Genomic DNA, 22,796 nt, shown 5'->3' on the forward strand with positions numbered 1-22,796 from the left:
TTCTCTTTTTTCATTTCTCTTCTTTTCTCTTCTTTTTTGTTTTCTCTTTTCTACTCTTTTGTCTTTTTTCTCTTTTCTCTTCTATGCTCTTGTTTTCTCTTTTCTATTTTCTGTTTTCTCTTCTTTTCTCTTCTTTTCTCCTTTCTCTTGTTTTCTCTTCTTATTTGTTTTCTCTTTTCTATTCTTTTGTCTCCTTTTCTATTTAATCTTCTTTTCCCTTGTTTCTCTTTTCTATTTTCTCTTTTCTCTTCATTTCTCATCTTTTCTCGTTTCTATTCTTCTCTCTTTTTTTTACCCATTTCTCTTTTCTATTCTTTTCTCTTCTTACTTCTTCTTTTCTCTTTTCTCTTGTTTTCTATTCTTTTCTCTTTTCTCTTTTCTCTTCTTTTCACTTCATTTCTCTTCTTTTCTTTTTTCTCTTGTTTTCTCTTCTTTACCCCTTTCATTTTTCTCTTTTCTCTTTGTTTTCTCTTCTTTTCCCTTTTCTCTTTTTTCTTCTTTTCTCATCATTTCTGTTCTTTTCTCATTTCTCTTCTTTCTCTTTTTTCATTTCTCTTCTTTTATTGTTTCTCTTTTTTCTTCTTTTCTCATCATTTCTGTTCTTTTCTCTTTTTTCATTTCTCTTCTTTTCTCTTCTTTTCTGTTTTCTCTTTTCTACTCTTTTGTCTTTTTTCTCTTTTCTCTTCTATGCTCTTGTTTTCTCTTTTCTATTTTCTGTTTTCTCTTCATTTCTCTTCTTTTCTCCTTTCTCTTGTTTTCTCTTCTTATTTGTTTTCTCTTTTCAATTCTTTTGTCTTCTTTTCTATTTAATCTTCTTTTCACTTGTTTCTCTTTTCTATTTTTCTCTTTTCTCTTCGTTTCTTATCTTTTCTCGTTTCTATTCTTCTCTCTTTTTTTTACCCATTTCTCTTTTCTATTCTTTTCTCTTCTTACATCTTCTTTTCTCTTTTCTCTTGTTTTCTATTCTTTTCTCTTTTCTCTTTTCTCTTATTTTCACTTCATTTCGCTTCTTTTCTTTTTTCTCTTGTTTTCTCTTCTTTACCCCTTTCATTTTTCTCTTTTCTCTTTGTTTTCTCTTCTTTTCTCTTTTCTCTTTTTTCTTCTTTTCTCATCATTTCTGTTCTTTTCTCTTTTTTCATTTCTCTTCTTTTCTCGTTTCTCTTTTTTCTTCTTATCTCATCATTTCTGTTCATTTCTCTTTTCTCTTCTTTCTCTTTTTTCATTTCTCTTCTTTTCTCTTCATTTCTGTTTTCTCTTTTCTATTCTTTTGTCTGTTTTCACTTTTCTCTTCTTTTCTCTTGTTTCTCTTTTCTATTTTCTCTTTTCTCTTCATTTCTCTTCTTTTCTCCTTTCTCTTTTCTCTTCTTTTCTCTTTTCTCTTTTCTCTTCTTTTTTCAACTTTTCCCTTTTCTCGTATCTCTATTCTCTTCTTTTCTCTACTTTTCTCGTTTTTCTTTTCTTGTTTCGCTTGTTTTCACTTTGTTTTCCATATTCTCATTTCTCTTTTCACTTTTCTCTTCTTTTCTTTTCTCTTCTTTTCTCTTTTCCGTTCTATTCTCTTCTTTTCGCTTTTGTAATTTCTCCTTTTCTCTTCTTTTCTCTTTTTTCATTTCTCTTCTTTTCTCTTCTTTTCTCTCTTCTGTTTTCTATTAATTTCTCTTCATTTCTATTCTTTGCTTTTTTCTCTTGTTTACTCTTCTTTCCCGCTTTCTTTTTTCTCTTTTCTCATGTTTCTCTTCTTCTCTTTTCTTTTTCTCTTCATTTCTCTTCTTTTCTCGTTTCTCTTCTTCTCTCTTCTTTATCCCTTTCTGTTTTCCCTTCTTTTCTCTTCTTTTCTGTTTTCTCTATTCTATTCTTTTGTCTTATTTTCTCTTTTCTCTTCTTTTCTCTTGTTTCTCTTTTCTATTTTCTCTTTTCTCTTCATTTCTCTTCTTTTCTCTTCTTTTCTCTTTTCTCTTTACTCTTCTTTTCTTTTCTCTTGTATTCACTTCTTTTCTCTTTTCTCTTCTTTTCTCTTCATTTCTCTTCTTTTCTCTTTTCTCTTTTCTCTTCTTTTCTCTTCTTTTCTCTTTTCTCTTTTCCCTTCATTTCTCTTCATTTCTCTTCTTTTCTCTTTTCTCTTCTTTTCTCTTCTTTACCCCTTTCTCTTTTCTCTTCTTTTCTCTTCTTACCTCTTCTTTTCTCTTTTCCCTTCTTTCCTCTACTTTTCTCTTTTCTCTTCATTTCTCTTCTTTTTTCTTTTTTCATTTCTCTTCTTCTCTCTTCTTTTCTGTTTTCTCTTTTCTATTCTTTTGCCTTTTTTCTCTTTTCTCTTTTCTCTTCTATTCTCTTGTTTTCTCTTTTCTATTTTCTGTTTTCTCTTCATTTCTCTTGTTGTCTCTTTTCTCTTGTTTTCTCTTCTTTTCTGTTTTCTCTTTTCTATTCTTTTTTCTTCTTTTCTCTTTTATCTTCTTTTCTCTTGTTTCCCTTTTCTATTTTCTCTTTTCCCTTCATTCCTAAACTTTTCTCGTTTCTCCTCTTCTCTCTCCTTTACCCCTTTCTCTTTTCTCTTCTTTTCTCTTTTCTCTTGTTTTCTCTCCCTTTTTCTTTTCTCTTTTCTCTTCTTTTCTCTTCATTTCTCTTCTTTTCTCTTCTCTTGGTTTCTCTTCATTTCTCTTTTCTCTTTTCTCTTCTTTTCTCTTTTCTCTTTTCTCTTCTTTTCTCTTCTTTACCACTTTCTCTTTTCTCTTCTTTTCCCTACTTATCTCTTCTTTTCTCTTTTCTCTTCTTTTCTCTATTCTCTTCATTTCCCTTAATTTCTCTTCTTTTCTCTTTTCTCTTGTTTTCTCTTCTTTTCTGTTTTGTCTTTTCTATTGTTTTGTCGTCTTTTCTCTTTTCTCTTATTTTCTCTTCTTACCTCTTCTTTTCTCATTTCTCTTGTTTTCTCTTCTTTTCTCTTTTCTCTTTTCTGTTTTCTATTAATTTCTCTTCATTTCTATTCTTTGCTTTTTTCTCTTGTTTTCTCTTCTTTACCCCTTTCTTTTTTCTCTTTCTCTTGTTTTCTCTGGTTTTCTCTTTTCTCTTTTTTTCATTTCTCATCATTTTTGTTCTTTTCTCTTTTCTCTTCCATCTCTTCTTTCATTTTACTTCTTTTCTCTTATTTTCTGTTTTCTCTTTTCTATTCTTTTGTCTTTTTTACTCTTTTCTCTTTTCTCTTCTATTCTCTTGTTTTCTCTTTTCTATTTTCTCTCCATTTCTCTTCTTTTCTCTTTTCGCTTTACTCTTCTTTTCTCTTTTCTCTTCTTTTCTCTTCATTTCTCTTCATTTCTCTTTTCTCTTCTTTTCTCTTCTTTACCCCTTTCTCTTTTCTATTATTTTCACTTCTTATATCTTCTTTCTCTTTTCTCTTCTTTTCTCTTTTCTCCTCAGTTCTCTTCATTTCTCTTCTTTTCTCTTTTCTCTTGTTTTCTCTTCTTTACCCCTTTCTGTTTTCTCTTTTCTCTTGTTTTCTCTTCTTTTCTGTTTTCTCTTTTTTCTTCTTTTCTCATCATTTCAGTTCTTTTCTCTTTTCTCTTCTTTCTCTTTTTTCATTTCTCTTCTTTTCTCTTCTTTTCTGTTTTCTCTTTTCTATTCTTTTGTCTTTTCTCTTTTCTCTTCTTTTCTCTTCTTTTCTCTTCTCTTGGTTTCTCTTCATTTCTCTTTTCTCTTTTCTCTTCTTTTCTCTTTTCTCTTTTCTCTTCATTTCTCTCCTTTTCTCTTTTCTCTTCTTTTCTCTTCTTTACCACTTTCTCTTTTCTCTTCTTTTCCCTTCTTATCTCTTCTTTTCTCTTTTCTCTTCTTTTCTCTTTTCCCTTCATTTCCCTTAATTTCTCTTCTTTTCTCTTTTCTCTTGTTTTCTCTTCTTAACCCTTTCTTCTTTCTCTTTTCTCTTGTTTTCTCTTCTTTTCTCTTTTCTCTTTTCTCTTCTTTTCTCTTCTTACCTCTTTTTTCTCTTTTCTCTTGTTTTCTCTTCTTTTCTCTTTTCTCTTTTCTCTTTTTTCATTTCTCTTGTTTTCTCTTCTTTTCTGTTTTCTCTTTTCTATTCTTTTGTCTTCTTTTCTCTTTTCTCGTCTTTTCTCTTGTTTCCCTTTTCTATTTTCTCTTTTCTCTTCATTTCTCTTCTTTTCTCGTTTCTCTTCTTTTCTCTTCTTTACCCCTTTCTCTTTTCTCTTCTTTTCTCTTCTTACCTCTTCTTTTCTCTTTTCTCTTGTTTTCTCTTCTTTTCTCTTTTCTCTTAATTTCTCTTTATTTCTCTTCTTTTCTCTTTTCTCTTCTTTTCTCTTGTTTCCCTCTTCTATTTTCTCTTTTCTCTTCATTTCTCTTCTTTTCTCGTTTCTCTTCTTCTCTCTTCTTTACCCCTTTCTCTTTTCTCTCCTTACCTCTTCTTTTCTCATTTCTCTTGTTTTCTCTTCTTTTCTCTTTTCTGTTTTCTATTAATTTCTCTTCATTTCTTTTCTTTGCTTTTGTCTCTTATTTTCTCTTCTTTACCCCTTCCTTTTTTCTCTTTTCTCTTGTTTTCTCTTCTTTTCTCTTTTCTCTTTTATTCATTTCTCATCATTTTTGTTCTTTTCTCTTTTCTCTTCCATCCATTTTTTCATTTCTCTTCTTTCCTCTTCTTTTCTGTTTTCTCTTTTCTATTCTTTTGTCTTTTTTCTCTTTTCTCTTTTCTCTTCTATTCTCTTGTTTTCTCTTTTCTATTTTCTCTTTTCTCTTCATTTCTCTTCTTTTCTCTTTTCTCTTGTTTTCTCTTTTCTATTTTCTCTTTTCTCTTCATTTCTCTTCTTTTCTCTTCTCTTGGCTTCTCTTCTTTTCTCTTTTCTCTTCTTTTCTCTTTTCTCTTCTTTTCTCTTCATTTCTCTTTTCTGTTCTTTTCTCAACTTTTCCCTTTTCTCGTATCTCTATTCTCTTCTTTTCTCTACTTTTCTCCTTTTTCTTTTCTTGTTTCACTTCTTTTCACTTTGTTTTCCATATTCTCATTTCTCTTCTTTTCTGTTTTCTCTTTTCTATTCTTTTATCTTCTTTTCTCTTTTCTCTTCTTTTCTCTTGTTTCTCTTTTCTATTTTCTCTTTTCTCTTCATTTCTCTTCTTTTCTCTTTTCTCTTCTTTTCTCTTCTTTACCCCTTTCTCTTTTCTCTTCCATCCATTTTTTCATTTCTCTTCTTTCCTCTTCTTTTCTGTTTTCTCTTTTCTATCCTTTTGTCTTTTTTCTCTTTTCTCTTTTCTCTTCTATTCTCTTGTTTTCTCTTTTCTATTTTCTCTTTTCTCTTCATTTCTCTTCTTTTCTCTTTTCTCTTGTTTTCTCTTTTCTATTTTCTCTTTTCTCTTCATTTCTCTTCTTTTCTCTTCTCTTGGCTTCTCTTCTTTTCTCTTTTCTCTTCTTTTCTCTTTTCTCTTCTTTTCTCTTCATTTCTCTTTTCTGTTCTTTTCTCAACTTTTCCCTTTTCTCGTATCTCTATTCTCTTCTTTTCTCTACTTTTCTCCTTTTTCTTTTCTTGTTTCACTTCTTTTCACTTTGTTTTCCATATTCTCATTTCTCTTCTTTTCTGTTTTCTCTTTTCTATTCTTTTGTCTTCTTTTCTCTTTTCTCTTCTTTTCTCTTGTTTCTCTTTTCTATTTTCTCTTTTCTCTTCATTTCTCTTCTTTTCTCTTTTCTCTTCTTTTCTCTTCTTTACCCCTTTCTCTTTTCTCTTCTTTTCTCTTCTTACCTCTTCTTTTCTCTTTTCTCTTGTTTTCTCTTCTTTTCTCTTTTCTCTTTTCTCTTCATTTCTCTTCATTTCTCTTCTTTTCTTTTTTCTATTGTTTTCTCTTCTTTACCCCTTTCTTTTTTCTCTTTTCTCTTGTTTTCTCTTCTTTTCTCTTTTCTCTTTTATCTTCTTTTCGCATCATTTCTGTTCTTTTCTCTTGTCTCTTCTTTTCTCTTTTTTCATTTCTCTTGTTTTCTCTTCTTTTCTGTTTTCTCTTTTCTATTCTTTTGTCTTCTTTTCTCTTTTCTCGTCTTTTCTCTTGTTTCTCTTTTCTATTTTCTCTTTTCTCTTCATTTCTCTTCTTTTCTCGTTTCTCTTCTTCTCTCTTCTTTACCCCTTTCACTTTTCTCTTCTTTTCTCTTCTTACCTCTTGTTTTCTCTTTTCTCTTGTTTTCTCTTCATTTCTCTTCCTTTCTTTTTTCTCTTGTTTTCTCTTCTTTACCCCTTTCTTGTTTCTCTTTTCTCTTGTTTTCTCTTTTCTCTTTTCTCTTTTTTCTTCTTTTCTGATCATTTCTGTTCTTTTCTCTTTTCGCTTCTTTCTCTTTTTTCATTTCTCTTCTTTTCTCTTCTATTCTTTTTTTGTCTTTTCTATTCTTTTGTCTTCTTTTCTATTTTCTCTTCTTTTCTCTTCTTTTTTCTTTTCTCTTCTTTTCTCTTCTTTTCTCTTCTCTTGTTTTCACTTCTTTTTTCTTTTCTCTTTTCTCTTCTTTTCTCTTCATTTCTCTTCTTTTCTCTTCTCTTGGTTTCTCTTCTTTTCTCTTTTCTCTTTTCTCTTCTTTTCTCTTTTCTCTTTTCTCTTCTTTACCCCTTTCTCTTTTCTGTTCTTTTCTCTTCTTACCTCTTCTTTTCTCTTTTCCCTTCTTTCCTCTACTTTTCTCTTTTCTCTTTTCTCTTCATTTCTCTTCTTTTTTCTTTTTTCATTTCTCTTCTTCTCTCTTCTTTTCTGTTTTCTCTTTTCTATTCTTTTGTCTTTTTTCTCTTTTCTCTTTTCTCTTCTATTCTTATGTTTTCTCTTTTCTCTTGTTTTCTCTTCTTTTCTGTTTTCTCTTTTCTATTCTTTTGTCTTCTTTTCTCTTTTCTCGTCTTTTCTCTTGTTTCTCTTTTCTATTTTCTCTTTTCTCTTCATTTCTCTTCTTTTCTCGTTTCTCTTCTTCTCTCTTCTTTACCCCTTTCACTTTTCTCTTCTTTTCTCTTCTTACCTCTTGTTTTCTCTTTTCTCTTGTTTTCTCTTCATTTCTCTTCCTTTCTTTTTTCTCTTGTTTTCTCTTCTTTACCCCTTTCTTGTTTCTCTTTTCTCTTGTTTTCTCTTTTCTCTTTTCTCTTTTTTCTTCTTTTCTGATCATTTCTGTTCTTTTCTCTTTTCGCTTCTTTCTCTTTTTTCATTTCTCTTCTTTTCTCTTCTATTCTTTTTTTGTCTTTTCTATTCTTTTGTCTTCTTTTCTATTTTCTCTTCTTTTCTCTTCTTTTTTCTTTTCTCTTCTTTTCTCTTCTTTTCTCTTCTCTTGTTTTCACTTCTTTTTTCTTTTCTCTTTTCTCTTCTTTTCTCTTCATTTCTCTTCTTTTCTCTTCTCTTGGTTTCTCTTCTTTTCTCTTTTCTCTTTTCTCTTCTTTTCTCTTTTCTCTTTTCTCTTCTTTACCCCTTTCTCTTTTCTGTTCTTTTCTCTTCTTACCTCTTCTTTTCTCTTTTCCCTTCTTTCCTCTACTTTTCTCTTTTCTCTTTTCTCTTCATTTCTCTTCTTTTTTCTTTTTTCATTTCTCTTCTTCTCTCTTCTTTTCTGTTTTCTCTTTTCTATTCTTTTGTCTTTTTTCTCTTTTCTCTTTTCTCTTCTATTCTTATGTTTTCTCTTTTCTCTTGTTTTCTCTTCTTTTCTGTTTTCTCTTTTCTATTCTTTTTTCTTCTTTTCTCTTTTCTCTTCTTTTCTCTTGTTTCCCTTTTCTATTTTCTCTTTTCTCTTCATTCCTAATCTTTTCTCGTTTCTCTTCTTCTCTCTCCTTTACCCCTTTCACTTTTCTATTCTTTTCTCTTTTCTCTTGTTTTCTCTCCCATTTTCTTTTCTCTTTTCTCTTCTTTTCTCTTGATTTCTCTTCTTTTCTCTTCTCTTGGTTTCTCTTCATTTCTCTTTACTCTTTTCTCTTCTTTTGTCTTTTTTCTCTTTTCTCTTCTTTTCTCTTCATTTCTCTTCTTTTCTCTTCTCTTGGTTTCTCTTCTTTTCTCTTTTCTCTTTTCTATGCTTTTGTCTTCTTTTCTCTTTTCTCTTCTTTTCTCTTTTCTCTTTACTCTTCTTTTCTTTTCTCTTGTTTTCACTTCTTTTCTCTTTTCTCTTTTCTCTTCATTTCTCTTCATTTCTCTTCTTTTCTCTTCTCTTGGTTTCTCTTCTTTTCTCTTTTCTCTTTGCTCTTCTTTTCTCTTCTTTTCTCTTTTCTTTTCTTTTTTCAACTTTTCCCTTTTCTCGTATCTCTATTCTCTTCTTTTCTCTACATTTCTCGTTTTTCTTTTCTTGTTTCGCTTGTTTTCACTTTGTTTTCCATATTCTCATTTCTCTTTTCACTTTTCTCTTCTTTTCTTTTCTCTTCTTTTCTCTTTTCCGTTCTATTCTCTTCTTTTCTCTTTTGTAATTTCTCCTTTTCTCTTCTTTTCTCTTTTTTCATTTCTCTTCTTTTCTGTTTTCCCTTTTCCATTCTTTTGTCTTTTTTCTCTTTTCTCTTCTATTCTCTTCTTTTCTCTTCTCTGTTTTCTGTTTTCTCTTCATTTCCCTTCTTTTCTCTTTTCTCTTGTTTTCTCTTCTTTTCTGTTTTGTCTTCTTTTCTCTTTTCTCTTATTTTCTCTTCTTACCTCTTCTTTTCTCATTTCTCTTGTTTTCTCTTCTTTTCTGTTTTCTCTTTTCTGTTTTCTATTAATTTCTCTTCATTTCTATCCTTTGCTTTTTTCTCTTGTTTTCTCTTCTTTACCCCTCTCTTTTTTCTCTTTTCTCTTGTTTTCTCTTGTTTTCTCTTTTATCTTTTTTTCATTTCTCATCATTTTTGTTCTTTTCTCTCTTCTCTTCGATCTCTTTTTCATTTTTCTTCTTTTCTCTTCTTTTCTGTTTTCTCTTTTCTATTCTTTTGTCTTTTTTCACTTTTCTATTTTCTCTTCTGTTCTCTTGTTTTCTCTTTTCTATTTTCTCTTCATTTCTCTTCTTTTCTCTTTTCGCTTTACTCTTCTTTTCTCTTTTCTCTTCTTTTCTTTTCATTTCTCTTCTTTTCTCTTTTCTCTTCTTTTCTCTTCTTTACCCTTTTTCTCTTTTCTATTATTTTCACTTTTTATCTCTTCTTTCTCTTTTCTCTTCTTTTCTCTTCTTTTCTCTTCATATCTCTTCATTTCTCTTCTTTTCTCTTTTCTCTTGTTTTCTCTTCTTTACCCCTTTCTGTTTTCTCTTTTCTCTTGTTTTCTCATCTTTTCTATTTTCTCTTTTTTCTTCTTTTCTCATCATTTCTGTTCTTTTCTCTTTTCTCTTCTTTCTCTTTTTTCATTTCTCTTCTTTTCTCTTCTTTTCTGTTTTCTCTTTTCTATTCTTTTGTCTTCTTTTCTCTTTTCTCTTCTTTTCTCTTCTTTTCTCTTTTCTTTTTACTCTTCTTTTCTCTTCTCTTGTTTTCACTTCTTTTTTCTTTTCTCTTTTCTCTTCTTTTCTCTTCATTTCTCTTCTTTTCTCTTCTCTTGGTTTCTCTTCTTTTCTCTCTTCTCTTTTCTCTTCATTTCTCTTCTTTTCTCTTTTCTCTTCTTTTCTCTTCTTTACCCCTTTCTCTTTTCTCTTCTTTTCTCTTCTTACCTCTTCTTTTCTCTTTTCCCTTCTTTTCTGTTCTTTTCTCTTTTCTCTTTTCTCTTCATTTCTCTTCTTTTTTCTTTTTTCATTTCTCTTCTTCTCTCTTCTTTTCTGTTTTCTCTTTTCTATTCTTTTGTCTTTTTTCTCTTTTCTCTTTTCTCTTCTATTCTCTTGTTTTCTCTTTTCTCTTGTTTTCTCTTCTTTTCTGTTTTCTCTTTTCTATTCTTTTTTCTTCTTTTCGCTTTTCTCTTCTTTTCTCTTGTTTCCCTTTTCTATTTTCTCTTTTCTCTTCATTTCTCATCTTTTCTGTTTTCACTTTTCTATTCTTTTGTCTTTTTTCTCTTTTCTCTTTTCTCTTCTATTCTCTTGTTTTCTGTTTTCTATTTTCTCTTTTCTCTTCATTTCTCATCTTTTCTCATTTCTCTTCTTCTCTCTCCATTACCCCTTGCTCTTTCCTCTTCTTTTCTCTTCTTTTCTCTTCTTTTCTCCTTTCTCTTTGTTTTCTCATCATTTCTGTTCTTTTCTCTTTTTTCATTTCTCTTCTTTTCTCTTCTTTTTTGTTTTCTCTTTTCTACTCTTTTGTCTTTTTTCTCTTTTCTCTTCTATGCTCTTGTTTTCTCTTTTCTATTTTCTGTTTTCTCTTCTTTTCTCTTCTTTTCTCCTTTCTCTTGTTTTCTCTTCTTATTTGTTTTCTCTTTTCTATTCTTTTGTCTCCTTTTCTATTTAATCTTCTTTTCCCTTGTTTCTCTTTTCTATTTTCTCTTTTCTCTTCATTTCTCATCTTTTCTCGTTTCTATTCTTCTCTCTTTTTTTTACCCATTTCTCTTTTCTATTCTTTTCTTCTTTTCTCATCATTTCTGTTCTTTTCTCTTTTTTCATTTCTCTTCTTTTCTCGTTTCTCTTTTTTCTTCTTATCTCATCATTTCTGTTCATTTCTCTTTTCTCTTCTTTCTCTTTTTTTCATTTCTCTTCTTTTCTCTTCATTTCTGTTTTCTCTTTTCTATTCTTTTGTCTGTTTTCACTTTTCTCTTTTCTCTTCGATTCACTTGTTTTCTCTTTTCTATTTTCTGTTTTCTCTTCATTTCTCTTCTTTTCTCTTTTCTCTTCTTTTCTCTTGTTTCTGTTTTCTATTTTCTCTTTTCTCTTCATTTCTCTTCTTTTCTTTTTTCTGTTGTTTTCTCTTCTTTACCCCTTTCTTTTTATCTTTTCTCTTTGTTTTCTCTTCTTTTCTTGTTTCTCTTTTTTCTTCTTTTCTCATCATTTCTGTTCTTTTCTCTTTTTTCATTTCTCTTCTTTTCTCTTCTTTTCTGTTTTCTCTTTTCTACTCTTTTGTCTTTTTTCTCTTTTCTCTTCTATGCTCTTGTTTTCTCTTTTCTATTTTCTGTTTTCTCTTCATTTCTCTTCTTTTCTCCTTTCTCTTGTTTTCTCTTCTTATTTGTTTTCTCTTTTCTATTCTTTTGTCTTCTTTTCTATTTAATCTTCTTTTCACTTGTTTCTGTTTTCTATTTTCTCTTTTCTCTTCATTTCTTATCTTTTCTCGTTTCTATTCTTCTCTCTTTTTTTACCCATTTCTCTTTTCTATTCTTTTCTCTTCTTACTTCTTCTTTTCTCTTTTCTCTTGTTTTCTATTCTTTTCTCTTCTTTTCTCTTTTCTCTTTTTTCTTCATTTCTCATCATTTCTGTTCATTTCTCTTTTCTCTTCTTTCTCTTTTTTCATTTCTCTTCTTTTCTGTTTTCTCTTTTCTCTTCTTTTGTCTGTTTTCTCTTTTCTCTTTTCAGTTCTATTCTCTTGTTTTCTCTTTTCTAGTTTCTGTTTTCTCTTCATTTCTCTTCTTTTCTCTTTTCTCTCCTTTTCTCTTGTTTCTGTTTTCTATTTTCTCTTTTCTCTTCATTTCTCTTCTTTTCTCTTTTTTCATTTCTCTTCTTTTCTCTTCTTTTCTGTTTTCTCTTTTCTACTCTTTTGTCTTTTTTCTCTTTTCTCTTCTATGCTCTTGTTTTCTCTTTTCTATTTTCTGTTTTCTCTTCATTTCTCTTCTTTTCTCCTTTCTCTTGTTTTCTCTTCTTATTTGTTTTCTCTTTTCTATTCTTTTGTCTTATTTCCTATTTAATCTTCTTTTCTCTTGTTTCTCTTTTCTATTTTCTCTTCTTACCTCTTCTTTTCTCTTTTCTCTTGTTTTCTCTTCTTTTCTCTTTTCTCTTTTTTCTTCATTTCTCTTCTTTTGTTTTTTCTCTTCTTTTCTCTTGTTTTCTCTTCTTTTCTCTTTTCTCTTTTTTCTTCATTTCTCTTCTTTTGTTTTTTCTCTTCTTTTCTCTTCTTTACCCCTTTCTTTTTATGTTTTCTCTTTGTTTTCTCTTCTTTTCTCGTTTCTCTTTTTTCTTCTTTTCTCATCATTTCTGTTCTTTTCTCTTTTCTCTTCTTTCTCTTTTTTCATTTCTTTCTTTTCTCTGCTTTTCTGTTTTCTCTTTTCGATTCTTTTGTCTTTTCTGTTTTATTCTCTTCTTCTCGCTTTTCTAATTTCTCCTTTTCTCTTCTTTTCTCTTTTTTCATTTCTCTTCTTTTCTGTTTTCTCTTTTCTACTCTTTTGTCTTTTTTCTCTTTTCTCTTCTATGCTCTTGTTTTCTCTTCTCTTTTTTCTGTTTTCTCTTCATTTCTCTTCTTTTCACCTTTCTCTTGTTTTCTCTTCTTATTTGTTTTCTCTTTTTTATTCTTTTGTTTTCTTTTCTATTTAATCTTCTTTTCTCTTGTTTCTCTTTTCTATTTTCTCTTTTCTCTTCATTTCTCATCTTTTCTCATTTCTCTTCTTCTCTCTCCTTTACCCCTTGCTCTTTTCTCTACTTTTCTCTTCTTACCTCTTCTTTTCTCTTTTCTCTTGTTTTCGCTTCTTTTTTCTTTTCTCTTTTTTCTTCATTTCTCTTCTTTTCTTTTTTCACTTGTTTTCTCTTCTTTACACCTTTCTTTTTATCTTTTCTCTTTGTTTTCTCTTCTTTTCCCTTTTCTCTTTTTTCTTCTTTTCTCATCATTTCTGGTCTTTTCTCATTTCTCTTCGTTCTCTTTTTTCATTTCTGTTCTTTTCTCTTCTTTTCTGTTTTCTCTTTTCTATTCTTTGGTCTTTTTTCTCTTTTCTCTTTTCTCTTCTGTTCTCTTGTTTTCTGTTTTCTATTTTCTCTTTTCTCTTCATTTCTCATCTTTTCTCATTTCTCTTCTTCTCTCTCCATTACCCCTTGCTATTTTCTCTTCTTTTCTCTTCTTACCTCTTCTTTTCTCTTTTCTCTTATTTTCACTTCATTTCTCTTCTTTTCTTTTTTCTCTTGTTTTCTCTTCTTTACCCCTTTCATTTTTCTCTTTTCTCTTTGTTTTCTCTTCTTTTCTCTTTTCGCTTTTTTCTTCTTTTCTCATCATTTCTGTTCTTTTCTCTTTTTTCATTTCTCTTCATTTCTCTTCTTTTCTCCTTTCTCTTGTTTTCTCTTCTTATTTGTTTTCTCTTTTCTATTCTTTTGACTTATTTTCTATTTAATCTTCTTTTCTCTTGTTTCTCTTTTCTATTTTCTCTTTTCTCTTCATTTCTCATCTTTTCTCATTTCTCTTCTTCTCTCTCCTTTACCCCTTGCTCTTTTCTCTTCTTACCTCTTCTTACCTCTTCTTTTCTCTTGTTTTCTCTTCTTTTCTCTTTTTTCTTCATTTCTCTTCTTTTCTTTTTTCTCTTGTTTTCTCTTCTTTACCCCTTTCTTTTTATCTTTACTCTTTGTTTTCTCTTCTTTTCTCGTTTCTCTTTTTTCTTTTTTCTCATCATTTCTGTTCTTTTCTCTTTTCTCTTCTTTCTCTTTTTTCATTTCTCTTCTTTTCTCTTCTTTTCTGTTTTCTCTTTACTATTCTTTTTTCTTTTTTCTCTTTTCTCTTTTCTCTTCTATTCTCTTGTTTTCTGTTTTCTATTTTCTCTTTTCTCTTCATTTCTCATCTTTTCTCATTTCTCTTCTTCTCTCTCCATTACCCCTTGCTCTTTTCTCTTTTTTTCTCTTCTTACCTCTTCTTTTCTCTTTTCTCTTGTTTTCTCTTCTTTTCTCTTTTCTCTTTTTCCTTCATTTCTCTTCTTTTCTTTTTTCTCTTGTTTTCTCTTCTTTACCCCTTTCTTTTTCTCTTTTCTCTTTTTTTGTCTTCTTTTCTCGTTTCTCTATTTTCTTCTTTTCTCATCATTTCTGTTCTTTTCTCTTTTCTCTTCTTTCTCTTTTTTCAGTTCTCTTCTTTTCTCTTCTTTTCTGTTTTCTCTTTTCTATTCTTTTGTCTGTTTTCTCTTTTCTCTTTTCACTTCTTTTCTCTTGTTTCTGTTTTCTATTTTCTCTTTTCTCTTCATTTCTCTTCTTTTCTCTTTTCTCTTTTCTCTTATTTTCACTTCATTTCTCTTCTTTTCTTTTTTCTCTTGTTTTCTCTTCTTTACACCTTTCTTTTTTCTCTTTTCTCTTTGTTTTCTCTTCTTTTCTCGTTTCTCTTTTTTCTTCTTATCTCATCATTTCTGTTCTTTTCTCTTTTCTCTTCTTTCACTTTTTCATTTTTCTTCTTTTCTGTTTTCTCTTTTCAATTCTTTTGTCTTTTCTCTTTTTTCTCTTCTTCTCGCTTTTCTAATTTCTCCTTTTCTCTTCTTTTCTCTTTTTTCATTTGTCTTCTTTTCTCTTCTTTTCTGTTTTCTCTTTTCTACTCTTTTGTCTTTTTTCTCTTTTCTCTTCTATGCTCTTGTTTTCTCTTTTCTCTTTTCTGTTTTCTCTTCATTTCTCTTCATTTCTCCTTTCTCTTGTTTTCTATTCTTTTCCCTTTTCTCTTTTCTCTTATTTTCACTTCATTTCTCTTCTTTTCTTTTTTCTCTTGTTTTCTCTTCTTTACCACTTTCATTATTCTCTTGTCTCTTTGTTTTCTCTTCTTTTCTCGTTTCTCTTTTTTCTTCTTTTCTCATCATTTCTGTTCTTTTCTCTTTTCTCTTCTTTCTCTTTTTTCATTTCTCTTCTTTTCTCTTCTTTTCTGTTTTCTCTTTTCTATTCTTTGGTCTGTTTTCTCTTTTCTCTTTTCAGTTCTATTCTCTTGTTTTCTCTTTTCTAGTTTCTGTTTTCTCTACATTTCTCTTCTTTTCTCTTTTCTCTTCTTTTCGCTTCTTTTTTCTTTTCTCTTTTTTCTTCATTTCTCTTCTTTTCTTTTTTCTCTTGTTTTCTCTTCTTTACCCCTTTCTTTTTATCTTTTCTCTTTGTTTTCTCTTCTTTTCTCGTTTCTCTTTTTTCTTCTTTTCTCATCATTTCTCTTCTTTTCTCTTTTTTCATTTCTCTTCTTTTCTCTTCTTTTCTGTTTTCTCTTTTCTACTCTTTTGTCTTTTTTCTCTTTTCTCTTCTATGCTCTTGTTTTCTCTTTTCTATTTTCTGTTTTCTCTTCATTTCTCTTCTTTTCTTCTTTCTCTTCTTTTCTCTTCTGATTTGTTTTCTCTTTTCTATTCTTTTGTCTTCTTTTCTATTTAATCTTCTTTTCTCTTGTTTCTCTTTTCTATTTTCTCTTTTCTCTTCATTTCTCATCTTTTCTCGTTTCTATTCTTCTCTCTTTTTTACCCATTTCTCTTTTCATTCTTTTCTCTTCTTATTTCTTCTTTTATCTTTTCTCTTGTTTTCTATTCTTTTCTCTTTTCTCTTTTTTCTCTTATTTTCACTTCATTTCTCTTCTTTACCCCTTTCATTTTTCTCTTTTCTCTTTGTTTTCTCTTCTTTTCCCTTTTCTCTTTTTTCTTCTTTTCTCATCATTTCTGTTCTTTTCTCTTTTCTCTTCTTTCTCTTTTTTCATTTCTCTTCTTTTCTCTTCTTTTCTGTTTTCTCTTTTCTATTCTTTGGTCTGTTTTCTCTTTTCTCTTTTCAGTTCAATTCTCTTGTTTTCTCTTTTCTAGTTTCTGTTTTCTCTACATTTCTCTTCTTTTCTCTTTTCTCTTCTTTTCTCTTGTTTCTGTTTTCTATTTTCTCTTTTCTCTTCATTTCTCTTCTTTTCTCTTTTCTCTTTTCTCTTATTTTCACTTCATTTCTCTTCTTTTCTTTTTTCTCTTCTTTTCTCTTCTTTACCCCTTTCTTTTTTCTCTTTTCTCTTTGTTTTCTCTTCTTTTCTCTTTTCTCTTTTTTCTTCATTTCTCATCATTTCTGTTCTTTTCTCTTTTCTCTTCTTTCACTTTTTTCATTTCTCTTCATTTCTCTTCTTTTCTGTTTTCTCTTTTCTATTCGTTTGTCTGTTTTCTCTTTTTTCTCTTCTTCACGCTTTTCTAATTTCTCCTTTTCTCTTCTTTTCTCTTTTTTCATTTCTCTTCTTTTCTGTTTTCTCTTTTCGACTCTTTTGTCTTTTTTCTCTTTTCTCTTCTATGCTCTTGTTTTCTCTTTTCTCTTTTCTGTTTTCTCTTCATTTCTCTTCTTTTCTCCTTTCTCTTGTTTTCTCTTCTTATTTGTTTTCTCTTTTCTATTCTTTTGTCTTCTATTCAATTTAATCTTCTTCTCTCTTGTTTCTCTTTTCTATTTTCACTTTTCTCTTCATTTCTCATCTTTTTTCATTTCTCTTCTTCTCTCTCCTTTACCCCTTGCTCTTTTCTCTTCTTTTCTCTTCTTACCTCTTCTTTTCTCTTTTCTCTTCTTTTCGCTTCTTTTTTCTTTTCTCTTTTTTCTTCATTTCTCTTCTTTTCTTTTTTCTCTTGTTTTCTCTTCTTTACCCCTTTCTTTTTATCTTTTCTCTTTGTTTTCTCTTCTTTTCTCGTTTCTCTTTTTTCTTCTTTTCTCAGCATTTCTGTTCTTTTCTCTTTTTTTCATTTCTCTTCTTTTCTCTTCTTTTCTGTTTTCTCTTTTCTACTCTTTTGTCTTTTTTCTCTTTTCTCTTCTATGCTCTTGTTTTCTCTTTTCTATTTTCTCTTTTCTCTTCATTTCTCTTCTTTTCTCTTTTCTCTTATTTTCACTTGATTTCTCTTCTTTTCTTTTTTCTCTTGTTTTCTCTTCTTTACCCCTTTCTTTTTTCTCTTTTCTCTTTGTTTTCTCTTCTTTTCTCTTTTCTCTTTTTTCTTCATTTCTCATCATTTCTGTTCTTTTCTCTTTTCTCTTCTTTCACTTTTTTCATTTCTCTTCCTTTCTCTTCTTTTCTGTTTTCTCTTTTCAATTCTTTTGTCTTTTCTCTTTTCTCTTTTATTCTCTTCTTCTCGCTTTTCTAATTTCTCCTTTTCCCTTCTTTTCTCATTTTTCATTTCTCTTCTTTTCTGTTTTCTCTTTTCTACTCTTTTGTCTTTTTTCTCTTTTCTCTTCTATGCTCTTGTTTTCTCTTTTCTATTTTCTGTTTTCTCTTCATTTCTCTTCTTTTCTTCTTTCTCTTGTTTTCTCTTCTTATTTGTTTTCTCTTTTCTATTCTTTTGTCTTCTTTTCTATTTAATCTTCTTTTCTCTTGTTTCTCTTTTCTATTTTCTCTTTTCTCTTCATTTCTCATCTTTTCTCGTTTCTATTCTTCTCTCTTTTTTTACCCATTTCTCTTTTCTATTCTTTTCTCTTCATCCTTCTTCTTTTCTCTTTTCTGTTGTTTTCTATTCTTTTCTCTTTTCTCTTTTCTCTTCTTTTCACTTCATTTCTCTTCTTTTCTTTTTTCTCTTGTTTTCTCTTCTTTACCCCTTTCATTTTTCTCTTTTCTCTTTGTTTTCTCTTCTTTTCTCGTTTCTCTTTTTTCTTCTTTTCTCATTTCTGTTCTTTTCTCTTTTCTCTTCTTTCTCTTTTTTCATTTCTCTTCTTTTCTCTTCTTTTCTGTTTTCACTTTTCTTTTCTTTTGTCTTTTTTCTCTTTTCTCTTTTCTCTTCTATTCTCTTGTTTTCTGTTTTCTATTTTCTCTTTTCTCTTCATTTCTCATCTTTTCTCATTTCTCTTCTTCTCTCTCCATTACCCCTTGCTCTTTTCTCTTCTTTTCTCTTCTTACCTCTTCTTTTCTCTTTTCTCTTCTTACCTCTTCTTTTCTCTTTTTCCTTCATTTCTCTTCTTTTCTATTTTCTCTTGTTTTCTCTTCTTTACCCCTTTCTTTTTATCTTTTCTCTTTGTTTTCTCTTCTTTTCTTGTTTCTCTTTTTTCTTCTTTTCTCATCATTTCTGTTCTTTTCTCTTTTCTCTTCGTTCTCTTTTTTCAGTTCTCTTCTTTTCTCTTCTTTTCTGTTTTCTCTTTTCTATTCTTTTGTCTGTTTTCTCTTTTTCTTTTCTCTTCTATTCTCTTGTTTTCACTTTTCTATTTTCTGTTTTCTCTTCATTTCTCTTCTTTTCTCTATTATCTTCTTTTCTCTTGTTTCTGTTTTCTATTTTCTCTTTTCTCTTCATTTCTCATCTTTTCTCTTTTCTCTTTTCTCTTTTTTCTTATTTTCACTTCATTTCCCTTCTTTTCTTTTTTCTCTTGTTTTCTCTTCTTATTTGTTTTCTCTTTTCTATTCTTTTGTCTCCTTTACTATTTAATCTTCTTTTCTCTTGTATCTGTTTTCTATTTTCTCTTTTCTCTTCATTTCTCATCTTTTCTGTTTTCACTTTTCTATTCTTTTGTCTTTTTTTTCTTTTCTCTTTTCTCTTCTATTCTCTTGTTTTCTGTTTTCTATTTTCTCTTTTCTCTTCATTTCTCATCTTTTCTCATTTCTCTTCTTCTCTCTCCATTACCCCTTGCTCTTTCCTCTTCTTTTCTCTTCTTACCTCTTCTTTTCTCTTTTCTCTTGTTTTCTCTTCTTTTCTCGTTTCTCTTTTTTCTTCTTATCTCATCATTTCTGTTCATTTCTCTTTTCTCTTCGTTCTCTTTTTTCATTTCTCTTCTTTTCTGTTTTCTCTTTTCTCTTCTTTTGTCTGTTTTCTCTTTTCTCTTTTCAGTTCTATTCTCTTGTTTTCTCTTTTCTAGTTTCTGTTTTCTCTTCATTTCTCTTCTTTTCTCTTTTCTCTTCTTTTCTCTTGTTTCTGTTTTCTATTTTCTCTTTTCTCTTCATTTCTCTTCTTTTCTCTTTTTTCATTTCTCTTCTTTTCTCTTCTTTTCTGTTTTCTCTTTTCTACTCTTTTGTCATTTTTCTCTTTTCTCTTCTATGCTCTTGTTTTCTCTTTTCTATTTTCTGTTTTCTCTTCATTTCTCTTCTTTTCTCCTTTCTCTTGTTTTCTCTTCTTATTTGTTTTCTCTTTTCTATTCTTTTGACTTATTTCCTATTTAATCTTCTTTTCTCTTGTTTCTCTTTTCTATTTTCTCTTTTCTCTTCATTTCTCATCTTTTTTCATTTCTCTTCTTCTCTCTCCTTTACCCCTTGCTCTTTTCTCTTCTTACCTCTTCTTTTCTCTTTTCTCTTGTTTTCTCTTCTTTTCTCTTTTCTCTTTTTTCTTCATTTCTCATCATTTCTGTTCTTTTCTCTTTTCTCTTCTTTCACTTTTTCATTTCTCTTCTTTTCTGTTTTCTCTTTTCAATTCTTTTGTCTTTTCTCTTTTTTCTCTTCTTCTCGCTTTTCTAATTTCTCCTTTTCTCTTCTTTTCTCTTTTTTCATTTCTCTTCTTTTGTCTTCTTTTCTGTTTTCTCTTTTCTACTCTTTTGTCTTTTTTCTCTTTTCTCTTCTATGCTCTTGTTTTCTCTCTTCTCTTTTCTGTTCTCTCTTCATTTCTCTTCATTTCTCCTTTCTCTTGTTTTCTCTTCTGATTTGTTTTCTCTTTTCTATTATTTTGTCTTCTATTCAATTTAATCTTCTTTTCTCTTGTTTCTCTTTTCTATTTTCACTTTTCTCTTCATTTCTCATCTTTTTTCATTTCTCTTCTTCTCTCTCCTTTACCCCTTGCTCTTTTCTCTTCTTTTCTCTTCTTTCCTCTTCTTTTCTCTTTTCTCTTTTCTATTCTTTGGTCTGTTTTCTCTTTTCTCTTTTCAGTTCTATTCTCTTGTTTTCTCTTTTCTAGTTTCTGGTTTCTCTACATTTCTCTTCTTTTCTCTTTTCTCTTCTTTTCTCTTGTTTCTGTTTTCTATTTTCTCTTTTCTCTTCATTTCTCTTCTTTTCTCTTTTCTCTTTTCTCTTATTTTCACTTCATTTCTCTTCTTTTCTTTTTTCTCCTGTTTTCTCTTCTTTACCCCTTTCTTTTTTCTCTTTTCTCTTTGTTTTCTCTTCTTTTCTCTTTTCTCTTTTTTCTTCATTTCTCATCATTTCTGTTCTTTTCTCTTTTCTCTTCTTTCACTTTTTTCATTTCTCTTCTTTTCTCTTCTTTTCTGTTTTCTCTTTTCAATTCTTTTGTCTTTTCTCTTTTTTCTCTTCTTCTCACTTTTCTAATTTCTCCTTTTCTCTTCTTTTCTCTTTTTTCATTTCTCTTCTTTTCTGTTTTCTCTTTTCGACTCTTTTGTCTTTTTTCTCTTTTCTCTTCTATGCTCTTGTTTTCTCTTTTCTCTTTTCTGTTTTCTCTTCATTTCTCTTCTTTTCTCCTTTCTCTTGTTTTCTCTTCTTATTTGTTTTCTCATTTCTATTCTTTTGTCTTCTATTCAATTTAATCTTCTTTTCTCTTGTTTCTCTTTTCTATATTCACTTTTCTCTTCATTTCTCATCTTTTTTCATTTCTCTTCTTCTCTCTCCTTTACCCCTTGCTCTTTTCTCTTCTTTTCTCTTCTTACATCTTCTTTTCTCTTTTCTCTTCTTTTCGCTTCTTTTTTCTTTTCTCTTTTTTCTTCATTTCTCTTCTTTTCTTTTTTCTCTTGTTTTCTCTTCTTTACCCCTTTCTTTTTATCTTTTCTCTTTGTTTTCTCTTCTTTTCTCGTTTCTCTTTTTTCTTCTTTTCTCAGCATTTCTGTTGTTTTCTCTTTTTTCATTTCTCTTCTTTTCTCTGCTTTTCTGTTTTCTCTTTTCTACTCTTTTGTCTTTTTTCTCTTTTTTCTTCTATGCACTTGTTTTCTCTTTTCTATTTTCTGTTTTCTCTTCATTTCTCTTCTTTTCTCCTTTCTCTTGTTTTCTCTTCTGATTTGTTTTCTCTTTTCTATTCTTTCGTCTTCTATTCAATTTAATCTTCTTTTCTCTTGTTTCTCTTTTCTATTTTCACTTTTCTCTTCATTTCTCAACCTTTTTCATTTCTCTTCTTATCTCTCCTTTACCCCTTGCTCTTTTCTCTTCTTTTCTCTTCTTACCTCTTCTTTTCTCTTTTCTCTTCATTTCGCTTCTTTTTTCTTTTCTCTTTTTTCTTCATTTCTCTTCTTTTCTTTTTTCTCTTGTTTTCTCTTCTTTACCCCTTTCTTTTTTCTCTTTTCTCTTTGTTTTCTCTTCTTTTCTCTTTTCTCTTTTTTCTTCATTTCTCATCGTTTCTGTTCTTTTCTCTTTTCTCTTCTTTCACTTTTTTCATTTCTCTTCCTTTCTCTTCTTTTCTGTTTTCTCTTTTCAATTCTTTTGTCTTTTCTCTTTTCTCTTTTATTCTCTTCTTCTCGCTTTTCTAATTCCTCCTTTTCCCTTCTTTTCTCTTTTGTCATTTCTCTTCTTTTCTCTTCTTTTCTGTTTTCTCTTTTCTACTCTTTTGTCTTTTTTCTCTTTTCTCTTCTATGCTCTTGTTTTCTCTTTTCTATTTTCTGTTTTCTCTTCATTTCTCTTCTTTTCTTCTTTCTCTTGTTTTCTCTTCTTATTTGTTTTCTCTTTTCTATTCTTTTGTCTTCTTTTCTATTTAATCTTCTTTTCTCTTGTTTCTCTTTTCTATTTTCTCTTTTCTCTTCATTTCTCATCTTTTCTCGTTTCTATTCTTCTCTCTTTTTTTACCCATTTCTCTTTTCTATTCTTTTCTCTTCTTCCTTCTTCTTTTCTCTTTTCTGTTGTTTTCTATTCTTTTCTCTTTTCTCTTTTCTCTTCTTTTCACTTCATTTCTCTTCTTTTCTTTTTTCTCTTGTTTTCTCTTCTTTACCCCTTTCATTTTTCTCTTTTCTCTTTGTTTTCTCTTCTTTTCTAGTTTCTCGTTTTTCTTCTTTTCTCATCATTTCTGTTCTTTTCTCTTTTCTCTTCTTTCTCTTTTTTCATTTCTCTTCTTTTCTCTTCTTTTCTGTTTTCACTTTTCTTTTCTTTTGTCTTTTTTCTCTTTTCTCTTTTCTCTTCTATTCTCTTGTTTTCTGTTTTCTATTTTCTCTTTTCTCTTCATTTCTCATCTTTTCTCATTTCTCTTCTTCTCTCTCCATTACCCCTTGCTCTTTTCTCTTCTTTTCTCTTCTTACCTCTTCTTTTCTCTTTTCTCTTCTTACCTCTTCTTTTCTCTTTTTCCTTCATTTCTCTTCTTTTCTATTTTTTTCTTGTTTTCTCTTCTTTACCCCTTTCTTTTTATCTTTTCTCTTTGTTTTCTCTTCTTTTCTTGTTTCTCTTTTTTCTTCTTTTCTCATCATTTCTGTTCTTTTCTCTTTTCTCTTCGTTCTCTTTTTTCATTTCTCTTCTTTTCTCTTCTTTTCTGTTTTCTCTTTTCTATTCTTTTGTCTGTTTTCTCTTTTTCTTTTCTCTTCTATTCTCTTGTTTTCACTTTTCTATTTTCTGTTTTCTCTTCATTTCTCTTCTTTTCTCTATTATCTTCTTTTCTCTTGTTTCTGTTTTCTATTTTCTCTTTTCTCTTCATTTCTCTTCTTTTCTCTTTTCTCTTTTCTCTTATTTTCACTTCATTTCTCTTCTTTTCTTTTTTCTCTTGTTTTCTCTTCTTATTTGTTTTCTCTTTTCTATTCTTTTGTCTCCTTTACTATTTAATCTTCTTTTCTCTTGTATCTGTTTTCTATTTTCTCTTTTCTCTTCATTTCTCATCTTTTCTGTTTTCACTTTTCTATTTTTTTGTCTTTTTTCTCTTTTCTCTTTTCTCTTGTATTCTCTTGTTTTCTGTTTTCTATTTTCTCTTTTCTCTTCATTTCTCATCTTTTCTCATTTCTCTTCTTCTCTCTCCATTACCCCTTGCTCTTTCCTCTTCTTTTCTCTTCTTACCTCTTCTTTTCACTTTTCTCTTGTTTTCTCTTCTTTTCTCGTTTCTCTTTTTTCTTCTTATCTCATCATTTCTGTTCATTTCTCTTTTCTCTTCGTTCTCTTTTTTCATTTCTCTTCTTTTCTCTTCTTTTCTGTTTTCTCTTTTCTATTTTCAGTTCTATTCTCTTGTTTTCTCTTTTCTAGTTTCTGTTTTCTCTTCATTTCTCTTCTTTTCTCTTTTCTCTTCTTTTCTCTTGTTTCTGTTTTCTATTTTCTCTTTTCTCTTCATTTCTCTTCTTTTCTCTTTTTCCATTTCTCTTCTTTTCT

Source organism: Chiloscyllium punctatum, chromosome 2 (genome assembly GCF_047496795.1).
Source record: "Chiloscyllium punctatum isolate Juve2018m chromosome 2, sChiPun1.3, whole genome shotgun sequence".
In the NCBI taxonomy this organism is placed as follows: domain Eukaryota; kingdom Metazoa; phylum Chordata; class Chondrichthyes; order Orectolobiformes; family Hemiscylliidae; genus Chiloscyllium; species Chiloscyllium punctatum.